The 13646-nt window shown below is 40.5% G+C and overlaps 1 protein-coding gene across 11 annotated transcripts in view; it reads right to left on the bottom strand.

Moving 5' to 3' along the window:
• The window catches only part of ZNF521 (zinc finger protein 521), a 231136-nt gene that overhangs the window by 138201 nt on the left and 79289 nt on the right, over positions 1–13646 (bottom strand). The window lies entirely within an intron of this gene.

Below are 13646 nucleotides of genomic sequence, written 5' to 3' on the forward strand. Positions count from 1 at the left end.
TTTGAAGTTGATTCTGAATGCAGGAATCTTTTAAAGGCTATTTCTGAGAGTGGCTTGGGTGTTATTCTAAACAATAATAGGAAAAATTACAGGGGAGGAACAGGATAACAATATAAAGAGTGATGTTTTCTCTAATACAGTGCAACCAGATTTCTCCAATAATGATACAATTCAGTTACTGAAAGCTGGCAGCTGGATCATTAAATGTTCAAAACAAACTAACAAACCAACAGCCAGGATCAAGGAAAATGAGAAAGTGTCACAAGGGTCAGCCATGAACAGCTTTTTTTTTTTTAAGTTCAAGAGGTTGCCCACCATTTCTTCCTTTTTGCAAAGGCCTCGGCCAGCTGAACTTCCTCAGTACAGCAGAACCTGTACTGTGAGGCGATCACAGACAAAGCAACTTGCAAAAAACTGGAAACAGGAAAAATGATAAACATTTATGGTAAAAGCTGAAAGATTTATGAGTTACAAGGAAAAGACAAAACAGAAATGCTGGCCAGATAATAAACGGACTAGTTATCCATGGTATTACCTCATCTCTAAACAGGGAAAGTTGTAAATATTTTTTTCAAGAGATGTGCTGTAGAGTTTTTGCACTTTTTGTTTTAAATGTAGATAACTATACTGCAGTGATCATACTGATCTTAACCTAAAACGTCTTTAAAAATATTAAAAGAATATTTGAAAGATCACTCTACATCAAATAATTCTTCTATTCCTTTCCAGAGGCAATGCTTGAGGTTTTTTCTTTCTGTAAAACTGACTACTGTAGCACTACAGAAAAAGATACGATAAACCCCTTGAAAAATATCTTTCTAAAGGTATTCTTGCAAAGCACTAAGTTTCTTAATATCTTCAGCCTTCTCTCAAAAAATTTACTACAACAATGCAAAAGTTAGAGCTGGCCTATATTATATAAACAAATTCCAAACCGGCTTACTTTAAGGTAAAGAGATTTTACTAGATTGTCAACCTCTTGCTTATCCACAGGAAACAGATGAGGATTCATTCCTTTCCTGCATCTAGAAACTGATGACAACACCATCTCACTATCAATGCCAGATGGCAACCATCTAACTCTGAGAAAACAACCAAACACCATTGCTGGATGCCTGCCCATTGACACAATGCTTTTCAGGATAAGTTGGAGACTGCATGGGTTTTTATCCTCTTGTTTATGTCTTGGAGAGGAGGGTTTCACAAATTAAACACACCTTTTGTGCACACACACACAATATACATCAGTAATTACCTACATACAAATCTGCCCTAATGGTATGTATTTCAATAATAGAATCAAACCCTGGCCTGAGTGCCATGTTTTTGAACTGAAAACAATGCTGTTTGTTTTTAAAAAAAATTGAAACATTAAAATCCTCCCTTCCAGCAAAAGGAATCTGCTAAAATGCTTCCCAATGTGCAAAGATCTTCATTGTCATACACACTAAAGAAAACCAGTCAGGTGAGTTTTTAAGATGGTACATTAATGACTGCAATATTCACAGGAGACTTTTAATGTAAATCTGTGTACTGCCCTTTCAAATTGCTGGGTTTGACTCTAAAACTGAAAATAATCAAAACAGTAGAAAAAGCATTTACAGAAAAATATGTTAACGTTTTCTCCACTTCTAAATTTTATATTAAATGCATCTTTCCAGCTAGGTCTTTTAAATGAGAAAACCTTTTGTTCTTTAAAAATCCAATATATTTCTGACATACACTCACTGATGGCAGATAAACAGGAATTTATGTCAAGCAACCGAGTGAAGAAAAATAGTCTGTGACTGCCTAGGCAACATATTTTGTAACCAAATTTAGTATTAAAATGTATATCCTATGGAGAAATGATATATTATTGTATAAATGTTTAGAGGAATATATAGTAAGTGTTATAAATAGTGTACCATCACTGACATAGCAGTAAATCACTTCCTTTTTGTGACCACTGCCTGCTTGGTTTTACCTATTGTACAACTATTGCCCCCGGCTCATGGATCCCAGCAGGTTGTTGGGCTGGCAGCAGGGTCAGGATCAAGCGTGGAGTGTAACCACGGCATGAGCAATGGCAGCCCCTTTCCCCCACCCAGTTCTGTATGCTTGGGAGTCTCCTCAGCTTTTATACAAGGGTAAGGAAAGCCAAGGGGGACGAATGTAAGTACAGCACAGAGACAGTTCTTACTTTCCAGTCAGCAAATAGAAATGTGTGTCACTTTGCCATTGTGTTGTTTAATATGAGCCCATACTAATTCTACAGAGTAATTCTCTTTGTGCAAAAGAGAGAAGAGCAAGCCATTTACAAGTCAGACTTGCGTCCTTTTAACTTAAAAAGTGAAAATCTTTCAATCTCTCAGAGCTACAGAAGAACCAGCAAGGCAGGGGGAATTCCGCAAGGCAGAGGACAACAGGATTTTCCTGAGTATGAGCCTAACAATGTGGCCAGCACTCTTTCTCAACTACCCCCCACCCCCTGGCACAGCGGGGCAGGGGAGAGCCTCTGTGGAAGGGGCACTGGTGGCTGGCCACATGCTCTGGAGGGAGGGACCCTGGGCTGCACCCACACAAAGGGTTCCAAAGCCAAGCCCATCAGCTCTCAGTGACCCACAGAAACGCTTTTGGAACCGTCCTTCTGCAACAAGAAAAATGTTTCACTGCAGTGACTTTTGCTGTGCAGACTTCAACCTGAACACTGGGAACATTGTGTGCGATGGACTAATGTGCCAGTTGAGCTCAGGGGCTGTGTAGGAATGGATCTGGGGACAGCAACCAAGAAGGAAACCTGGACTAAGGGTAACTACTGCTACAGCAGGACATGAGTGATGGCAACCCCTGTCTGGTCGTCTCCCCACCAGGATGCTGCCCCATAAAATTAAGGTGCAACCACTAAGAGCATCTCCCTCAGAATGGCAGCAAAGTGTGACTTGCTGCTCTGCACTGAGGCTACTCCACGTGCACAGGCGCAGGGTAAGCAGACCTCCACCCTCAAAACTGGGGTGGAGGAACTGAACTGAAGGTCCTCGCAGCAAGCCAGGTGCTTGGGCTGCAGACTCCACTCCAGCTTTCCCAGCAGATCTCACCGCAGAGCCAGCTCGGCGCTGGGGGTAATGTTTGACCTGCTATCGGGGCAAAGGGCTTCAAACCCCTTTTTGCCCATCACTCTCACAGAAAATACAGTTTGCTGCTACTCTGCACACAGCTGCCTGTATATAAATCTGCAGACACCTACACACTGAGCTATATGTCAACATTACAAATACTGATCTTTAAAGTTATAACAAGCTGTTTTAAAATACTCTGGACCAAATTCAGATGCACACATACAAGTTCCCAGGAGAGGTACACATCTATCTCAGGACAGAATAGGGCTCCAGGTACTTGACAGAGTGTTTATGGAGTTTTAAAATATATTTTCTGTATCGACCTTTTTTTTTTTCCTTCAGCGCTCACTAAGTGCTACTTACTGTAAATGCCTTTTTTGTGTTATGGCAAGTATTCTGAGTTTCAATGTGATGCACTTAACATGTCCATGTAAATTTTTAATTTTTGGAACCAGTCACTTCACACTCACTGACTCTAAGAAAGCTCTAGCACTCACAACCAAAAAACTTTGCTGAAAATCGGCTACAAAGCCTAAAAGTCTATTTAAAGATGCAAATGTGTGTGAATAGTTAGTGCAGATGTTTTTCTACACCAACTGTACTTGCTGAGTTTCGCCATTTCCATAAAGCACATTAAAACAAGTGTGTGAACACTCTGAGATGAAAGTACCAAGCACTCCTGAGACTTCCAGTGGAAAGTAGAGCTGCCTGACTTTTCTCCAAGCAGACAGGAATGCCCATGATTCAGCAGCCTGAGTAAATAAAAGAGGTCCTTATTTCCTAATTTTGCTGGCTGGCCACACTGCAGCAGTCTCTGTGCTGCTGCCAAAGGGGATGCAAAACTGAAACTACACCCAGCAGCTGAAGGACTGTCTTTGTTAGCCAGCCAGGCCTTCCTGACCATCTTCTGGCAACAAAACTACTGTATCCTGCAAGGAAGACCTCCATCTCAGGCTTGATAATTCTCTAGTCTGTCTAATAGGACAAAACAACAAATTTTGCCTGGTCTGTGCTGGAGGAGGACAGCTGGAAACTCAGTTAGTAGCAGAGTAACACCTGTTCAGTCGTATTGATGGGGAAAGTGCTCGCTAACAGAAAAGTGAAGCAATACCAGAAGGAGTTATCCCATGAAAGGGGGGGAGGAAGGGGGAAGCACAAGAGCACAAAAGCACCTCTGTGGCGTTAGCAGCCAGCCACTCATGTGCCAACCCCAGCAGACGCAAGGTCTTAAAAGTGATCTTATCCCTAGTGCTGCTGACTGAATTAACAGGACTGCTTCAGAAAGATGTTACTTAGTCACCAGGAAAGTCTATGACATACACATGCTTTTGCTGCAGTAGACTTCAGGGCACTTGCCCCATCATGGCTTATTTTTCTGTATGATTTAAACATGTTTTTGCTGCCACTAGACAAATGGCCACATTCCTAAAGCAAATGTCAGCTAACCTTTATGTGCCATAATACATAGGGGTCCTCTGATAGAACAGAGTTTACAAATACGAACAAATTAATATTTTCAATATCTTGTAAGCAGCAGTTTTCCATTTTCCCCATTTTGCTGCTCAAGTAACTGGGGCACAGACAAGCTGGAATGCTTTGCCTCAGGTTACAAATGTAATCTGTGTGAAGGAGGAAAGAGAACCTGCATCTCCCGGTCTGAGTCGTTCCTGTAAGAAAAATTCTTTGTCCCCTGAAACACAGAGCTGGCAAAATGCTTAAGCTGCTGGACTCGACCAAAGAGAAAGCCCAGCAGTTTAGATGGACAGACACCCTCCAGCTCTGGGTCCTGCTGATATCTTCTCATTCTCATATCTTTCCTCCCATAACAGTAATGGCAGACTGGTGACACAGCTATCCTCCAGGACCACATCCAACTAAATAGCAAGGTTTCTTTAACAGGTAAAAAATAACGAGTTACATAGGATGATAATAGACACTAAAAATGAAAAATCAAGTACACCAGGCAGCAGCACATAAACCTGTGTACTCCATGCTGCCACAGGCACATGGATTGTGAATGCACGTGTATGAATTTATGCACTGGGTTGTTACACAGTTATCATTTGTTGTCCTACCACCAGTCAAAGACCTGTTCATATGCCAGTGCAGAGACTTACATATGCTTATAGCAGCCTATTGAAAGGGATGGAAAACTCATAGAAATGTACAGCTTTTCTAATTTACCAGACAGCAAGCCACAAGGTAGAATATGATTTGTAAGGAAGGAAGGACTAAATAGCAGGTAGGTAGGTAGGTCAGTTAACTGGATCTATGATAAGGCTCCACAGTTTTAAATCCTTGCATTTTTGTGCAGGTAATTGAATGGAGTGGTTATTATATATCATATAGTTTAGTTGTAATGGCCGTTTCAGGTTTTAGTGCTGGCCACATTTTATATTATTACCACCACTAATTGTCTGCAGGGCTACCCTGGAAATGAGATAAGGAATCTTAGGGGAATATGCAGGTGTGAATAAATAGCAAATGAAGAGGTTAGATATTGCTGAAATAAAACAATATTGTGCTGTGTTCTGAATAGATCTAAACAACTAGAAGATCAAAGGACAGTGTTTAAGGATTAACATGACTTCAGTGATGGCCTAACATACATGTCACTGAAACAAGCTATAGTTTTGAAGCTTTTAATAGAATTAGAAAATAGGGCTAGTCTTTAAAGTCACTTTAAATAAAATATACATTATTACATAACATTCTTTGTTTACTTTTATAGAAATGTACACAGTTTTGGAAAAGCTGAAACTTTAATATAACCATCACATTTTTTTCACATCAGTCACCCCAGATTAAACTCACTCATTTGTCTCATAACTTATTAAATGGCTTGAAAACTAATACTCTGTAATGGGCATTCAAAAGTGAAATGTGAACTTTAAAAATTATTTATAATTTACAGATGTTTTTTAAAATCTATCAATATTTCAAAACTGCTTTGGGAGCACCAATTAAATGTGTTAACAGTTAGATTACTGGGGGAAAAACATACAGGGGTTCCTGACCAGAAGAACTGAGACAGCTGGTAGGGAGGTTTCCCCATTTTAAATTTCACAACCAGAGGAAATGCAGCTCCTAGAAACAACAAATAAGTCACTTTAATACCTCACAGGAAAAACCTGCTTGCTTTTATAAAATGCCTTTAATGCCTACATAAGTAGTTAACATTCCTGTATTGCTCTCCTAAGGTAACCTAAGGCTCCAGCTCCATTATGTCTTCTTCAGAAGACATATTACCATTACATATATAAAGAGGAGCATAAATGTTTTCCTTGATTGTTGCTTAAAGTTCATTTGAACAGACGGAGCCCAATGAATTCCATCTTCTGCAGCCAAATTAAAGAAAATGTAAGCAGTTCACATTCTGCTCCACCTTTCGAATCATACACAAAACCCAATTTGCAACTAGAAGAAAACAGAGCTACCCTTCCTTCTGCTTGTTTGAGGAAGCTGGCATTTTGTGCCTCTATAGGCAAAGAGAAAGCATAAGTAATTTTCCACACTCCTGTACATATAACTAATGACAGTCACCATTCTCACAGCTTATTATACTGCTTTACATAATTGGGAATCGCATGTCACACAATTAATTTACAGGGGTTGTTTAGTTGTGACTATACAAGCACTAAATGATTCAAATTAGCTCATTTGTCCACTGCTTAAATGTGACAAACACATTTACACTGTATTTCTTCTGCTGTTAAGTTGCTGTTTCTTTTCGTCATTGTTTTTGTTTGTTTGTACAGTATGAGTCAGAGACCACCAAGCTTGTTCCATCTGAAGCTTGGGTCAAAAAAAACCCCACCCTGAGAATAATTGCATTTAAAATCAAGATAATGGCAGAGCAAAAGCCCATTCAAATATTCCAGCAAACTTGTACATAATAATGATCTCCTAAGAACCTGTGTATTAACAACCTCATGTACTAAAAGCAGTGATTCAGTCAATCAGGTTTTTGCTAGAGAATAATTATTGTAATTTGTTGTGCTGATAACAGTATTTGTACTGCTTATTAAGAACAGCAAATAAAGGGGGTAACAGCTCAGGGTTCCTCACTGGACTCCAATATTTCCCTCTGCCTTCTGTTTTCACTGGGTTGTGCTCTCCCCCAGGCAATACCATGAATAGGACAAAAAGCACTCTCCCTCCAGTTTTCCCCTGCGCTGCAGCTCCTTCTGAAAGCCTCAGAGATAGCAGTCCCTATAATGCAGTCCCAGTCAAACCTTCAGGATATATAAGTATTAAAATGCGCTGACTGTTTCTTTCTTTGCCAGGTCACAATATGAGTGTGCCTTAAGTCAGAGAAGTGTCATTATTTCTCTTTCCTTCCCAAAATAAAATGGTCCAGAAGATCAGGCCCTAAGAGCTGAAGGAGACCCCGCTCCACAGCTGCCCTCTAAGTCCCCATTCCCACACAGCCGCAGGACCCTGCAGGGAGAAGGGCAGGCTGTCAAAACATCCCTAACTGGAGGCTCAGGCAAGAGATGAAGCCTCTGGGCAGGGTTTGCAAGCAGAAACCCCTGAGATAACAAGCATCACCTTGGGTCCTGATTTGAGTATCTCCCTTCTTTCAGTTAATCTAGAGTTTAATCATGAAGGTCCCCCATTTTTTATCCTGCATGCCTGTCTGTCCCACTTGTGCCTGCATTTCAACCACCCCAATTCTTTGCCTCATTGCCTGTAGATCAGAACAGCAGCAGCAAGACAGTTAGGAGGGGGCTAAACTAGGACAGAGAAAAGAAGGAAGGCAATGTGTGGAGAAGCAAAAGAAAGAAATATAGGATAGATAGAAAGAAGGGAGTCAGTAATTGCATCTGAAAGAAACCCGGGCAAAGACATCTAAAAATCTTTTCAAGGAAATGGAAAGTAAAAGGAAATTAAGATCAAGCAAAAGCAGTGTAGGCAGTTAACGCTTTCAAAAACACATCAGTGTTATTTTACAGTGTGCTAGAATTAAATACAGTAAATAAACACAGAACTGCTTATTTCTTAGAATGACAGAAATGTGGTGGAGGTCTTATTTACACAGGTGAAAACTCCTGGACCTAGATCTGCAAAGGGACCTAGGTGTCTCCAGGAGCCCAAGAAGCAAAGAAAGCAGGATTCATGGGGCCCTGGGGGGGAACCAGGAAAAGGTCTGAAGCCTCGCAGCTTGGGCACTCAGCTGGGAAAGGGGAGTACTGGACTCTTTATACATTAAAGAGGCACTGGATAAAAACAAAAATAAACTTAAGCACGAGTTCCAGACTGCAAGAACCCCTGGACTAAGTAAGTGTCCTTCTCCACAGGGTAACAAGTTCCTTCCCAACTGTGCTCCTACCAGTCCTATGAATAGGATATACTCTTTCATTCAGCATACCCAGCTCCCAGGAGAAGGGACCTTTGCACAACTTAAGACCCTCTGCTCAGATGCAGGAAACGTGGCTTTGAATCCCCCCAGCATGCTCAGAGAACTGAATCAAGGCCTCATGCCATGTAGTACTTTACCTACTTGGCCCCTAGGTAGGGAAGGCAGTAACACAGCACTTTCTGCTGAAAGTGCCCAACAAGACCTGGGCTTAGTATGACCCTCTCTAGGAAGCAGGCTGATCAAAGGCAATGAGTACCCAGATGCTCACACTAGGATGGTTTGCACGAACTACCAAACCACAGCAACCTGAGAAATTTTCATGAAAAGAAGAGGTGCCTACCAAAGGGGGGCAAACCCAGGGAGATAAGTTTTGGATAACCAATTCTATTTAGCTTCTTATAATCCATCTATATCCCATTTTAGGCTCTCTTCTTTTAAATCTGACTGTTAGTGCAGATGTGCTCCACGGCTGTTAAAAAAGACGTCCCGGTGCAGAGGTAACCCTGTTTTTTTAAACACAATGGCAGACAAATGCTTACACCAACTCTAGTGCAGAAGAGTCACAGTGGGGGCAACATGTCCTGGGAACCTTTTCAATGCAGACAAAATGCTGTGTAAGACAATCCTTTCTTCCTGACCCTCATTTTCCCCAGGTTCGTTTGAATGAGAACATGTCATGGGACAAGCACAGGTTGGCAGGTGTGTGTGGCTTCCATTAATATACAGGTGGTCTAGCCTGTAAGGGAAACCTGATGAATTTCCCAGTTCACAGTGCTCAGAAGACCAAATCCTACTATGAAGATGTCATATATAAACTGTCACACCTACTGTCTGCTTATCTTGCAGAGTATCAGTCCCTCTGTGTGGAATTTTGCAAAGTAAGAGTTGCATTTAAAGTATGTATATGCTTCACTCAGTCCTTTCATGTTAATAAAGGTTTATTTCGGTGATTAAATTATAAAAAAAAAAAAGAAGGTGAAATTCTTTGTAAAAGGCAGAATTTTCCTTCTCTTCTGGATAATTTCCATTCACCAAAGCCTGCTGAAATGCATGATTAAGTGTCTGAAATAGAGGCCTCTCCAAAAACAGAGATCTCCACTTTGTTAAAGCCTATATCTAAAACAACCCTTTGTAGCTTCCTCAGTGTAGAATGGAAGCCCGGTGTGAAATACAGCAAATTAAGCCTTTTGCTGTCAGAGTTGGAAATAAGGGCAGAGCAGAATAGCGGCTGGATTTGAAATTCTTCTTCTTTTTTTTTTTTTTTTGGCTTCATTTACATCCTGTCTAAGGTCTTCTGAGCAGCTCAAGGTGTCTTATCTCTGGCTACCAAGGGGTATTTTGCAGTCAAAGCAGTTAACGTACTTTCTCTCTCTCTCTCTCTCTTTTTTAAGGCCATCTTATCAGACAGATCTCCAGGCTGAGGAGAACCCATACTTATCAGTCTGTACACTCTATTGACAGCTCAGTGCTTCGAGGGACAAATGAAAGCTTAGGGTAGAGAAAGATCAGTTAACCTGTTCCACTCTCAGTTTAGACTAATCTTTGGTTTGTCTAACTCCAGGAAACACTGTACATCTTTTCTGTGTTTACCTGGACAACAGAGGCACACAATCGCATCATCGGTTGCTAAATCCGGAGCACAGGTACAGCCTCGGCAGTAATCCCCAGGGCAGTCTGCCTGTTGACTTGTAAATGTGAGCAGCGCTCTGCTGACCTCCAGCAGCTCCTTTTCCAGGTGACCTCAGGGGCAGCAGGCTGTTCCAGGAGCATCTGAGAGTTGCTATGATTGCCCAGTGAAGCAAGGGCTGAGGGCTGCATGGACTCGCGATTTGTGAGCCCTCCCCCCGAGCAAGGGGAAGTGTGCACTCTTCAGAAAAGGAAAGTAATCCCACATATAGTCTAAATGTAAGCAATGAGGATGAAAGTAAACCTGAGCAGAATCCTGCAAACCTGCTTTTGGATCAGAAGACGAGGTGAAGAGCAGTGTATTTAGACCACTCCTTCATATCCTACCAGGGAAAATTTTGCAGCACGATGTGACTGGTAACTAAGAGCAGCCAGCCCTGCTAACCAGTATCTCTGAAAAATACACAAGCCAGCTTTCTTCCTGACCACAGAAAAAAATATGAATGGTAACATTCTTCTTGTCCTTTCTTTTCACAGTTCACAACAAAGCTGCAACTGCTGCTACTGAAAAATCATTCACCATAATTTCAGGTGAAAAAAATTCATATTGTAGATTGAGCCTTGTGCTGGTCCTGCTTTCTAGATTTTTATGTCTGTTTTTTCTCCCCCTTTTGTGTCTAAACACTTCGTGAACACTTTTTATTAGTGATAACCCTAGACTTTCCCTGCAGAGAAGGTTCACTATTAATTGTCCATTATCTTGGTGAGTCAGCACAAAGGAGAGGGGAAGAGATTCTCATCCAAATGGTTTCACCTCCCTCTCTTGAGAGTGATGCCCTTGTCAGAGCATTAAAGACATGAAAACCTGCCACTTATCAGAATTGTGTTTGAATTGAACTACTGTCCTTGAAAACAGTAGACACCAGATACCATCAAAATAAGCCACATTGGCAGATCCTGTTCCGCTGTGACTTAGGCAACCTTTATCCAGCTTACATATGCACTTGTGACTGCGTATGATTGTAACGTTACACCCATAGTTCCAAGTAAGAAGGGCATGTTCTTTTCCATTTTATAAAACAATAAGCATATTAAAAATAGCAACTGCCATAATGAAGAAAAGTTGGCTAGCATCTATGTTAAGTCTCTAGATACCATATTAAAATGTGGGGAAGTAGTATGTACAGCTTTTTTGGGAGTTGAAGGGAGAAGAACACAGATGACATTTTCTGTGAAACAGTTTGGAAGACTTCAACAGTTTGAATAAGCCTGAGGACACACTTGAATGTAAACTCGTTGATGAAGCAAATTGTAAATTTTTTAATTATATGACATCACCAGTTCTTAACAAAGCATAATTCAAACCTACTGAAATGCTGAATTTACTTGCTAGAATGAAACAACATTTAAAAGAGGTCTTTAGTCTGTCTATTAACCAGATCAGAAATGGGCAGGGTGGAAGAAAATCAGTGATTGTCCACGTTTTTCACAATTCAAAGTCACAAAGAGAAGGAAAAAAAAAAAAAATAAAAAAAGTTACGCTTTGCTTTTAACAAGTAAACAAGTGTACAAATTAATTCAGAGAGCTGTAATTTTGAAAATTTTCTATGTTTAATGTGCACTGCAGTTAAACTACTTTTTCTGTACAAATTAATTTACTGCATCAGTGATCGATGTTTATGTTTAGGCAATTTTATTTCTCAGTATGGTAAAATTAGACCTAATAGTTGCAACCTGTTATGTCCAATCTGTCACTGAAATTCAAATTGCCCTTTTTCCTATTATTCAAGGAGTAATTTGGAGGAATTAAAGCCATCTAAAACCAGAAGACAAACAATTCTCTGTAAGGACTCAATAGCCTGTGTCATCAACCTGCTCTAGAAAGCAGTGGCCCTGCCTCAGCAGAACCACCGCTTCCATTTCCTCCCGTTTGGAACGTTTGCAGCCTCAAGTGCCAGAGAAGGCACAAGTGTCTGAAGACAGCAGAGGACTGTGTCACTCCTTGAAGGGAATGTAAGGATATTATACTTTTTGAAGTAGCAGAAATAGCATTAAGAGCCAAGACCCTTCTCTCCGTTTATAATTGTTGATGTTCAGACATCAATTAGTCATCTTTCTATCTATAGAAAAAAATAGATTGTGTTCTTCATCTGGGACAAGTTAGTTATTGCCATCTTGTTCTTGTCAGTGAAGCACTCAGCTCCCACCAACAACCATTATTTATTACTTCCAGTACTGAAATATACGCGTCAAACTTTGTTTACTACCCTTTGCCTTATTTTTCCTCACTTCAAGTGAGATGGCTGTGCTATACACACCAGATTATTCCCTTGAATCCCCTGAGGCTTCTTGAAGCCTAAAAGACTCTTACATATCTTCCAATGTATCTTATATGTTTTGATCACATTTAAATTTCTGGATGGGATGTTGCATGCTATTTCTGTACTCATTTACATGTTCTATTCTTAAAAGCTTAACAACAATCCTCCTCACAATTAAGAAACAAGTACTCTCCTTTTCCCCTCTCACACACCTACTTTTATCTTTAGTTTTATTTTTCTGTGTTTATGTTTGGGAAGGAGAGATTCACTTTTCCCACATACACAGAATGAATACTTCACTTTTTGAATACCAGCTTGCATTGAAGTTTTTGGTCTTGTCGGTGATGGATGAAATGGAAACAGTGAGATGAGAGATGAAGTTGATTTTATGGAGATTTTGCATCTTTTCCAGTCATCGTGTTTTATACTCTTTCATAAATTTTAAAATTCCAAGTAGGCTCATTTCTTGGCAAGATTGCTCAGTTCACCAAGCTGATTAATAATTTTGCTACTAGGCTGTACTGATTAATGTGGATTAGTCAAGTGATTAATAATTGTAATGTTTTGCAGGACCAAGCTGCCCTAAATGACTTGGGCTTTGATAGTACTTTACAAGTGGAACTTCCTTAGATGGATGATATGTAACTTCCTGGATTCCCAATGCTCAGCAAAGTGGCAGGACCTTACCCCTGGGTTCACTCCTCTGTTTCAGTGCCCATAAACCATTTTCAGATGACAATATTTGAACTAAGACCCTTGCTTTTTGTACAGCACTTGGCTGCTATTTCCTCTTCCTCCTAGTTGTTTGTTTCATTCCCCTGGTTGATGTTATCAGACTTATCTCAATGTGAGGTAAAACACATCTTTTTGCTGAGCCCTACGCAGTTTCTGAAACAAAGACCTGAACTTCTGCTGATCCCGTGGCAGCCCACATAACACAAATAAAAACATCGTGTACATGGGGCTGGGTATGTATGTAACAGTTAAATCATTTGTCCAGGATGGAAAAAAGACACTTAAATTCTAGTGCTTAAAGTTGAAGCGCAGACCATTGTATTCCACGATTACATTTACATGCTTCCTCCTGAAGTGGCCAACGAACCAAATCACTATTTATGATCTATTGTACAAGATTTCCTGACTCTGCTTGTGTTTAGACTCCCGTTTTGCTGATACTGGACTTCACAGTATCATCAGTCTCCAAAGGAGCATATAAAAGCACAAACTATTCCTACGACT

Source organism: Aphelocoma coerulescens, chromosome 2, assembly GCF_041296385.1.
Source record: "Aphelocoma coerulescens isolate FSJ_1873_10779 chromosome 2, UR_Acoe_1.0, whole genome shotgun sequence".
In the NCBI taxonomy this organism is placed as follows: domain Eukaryota; kingdom Metazoa; phylum Chordata; class Aves; order Passeriformes; family Corvidae; genus Aphelocoma; species Aphelocoma coerulescens.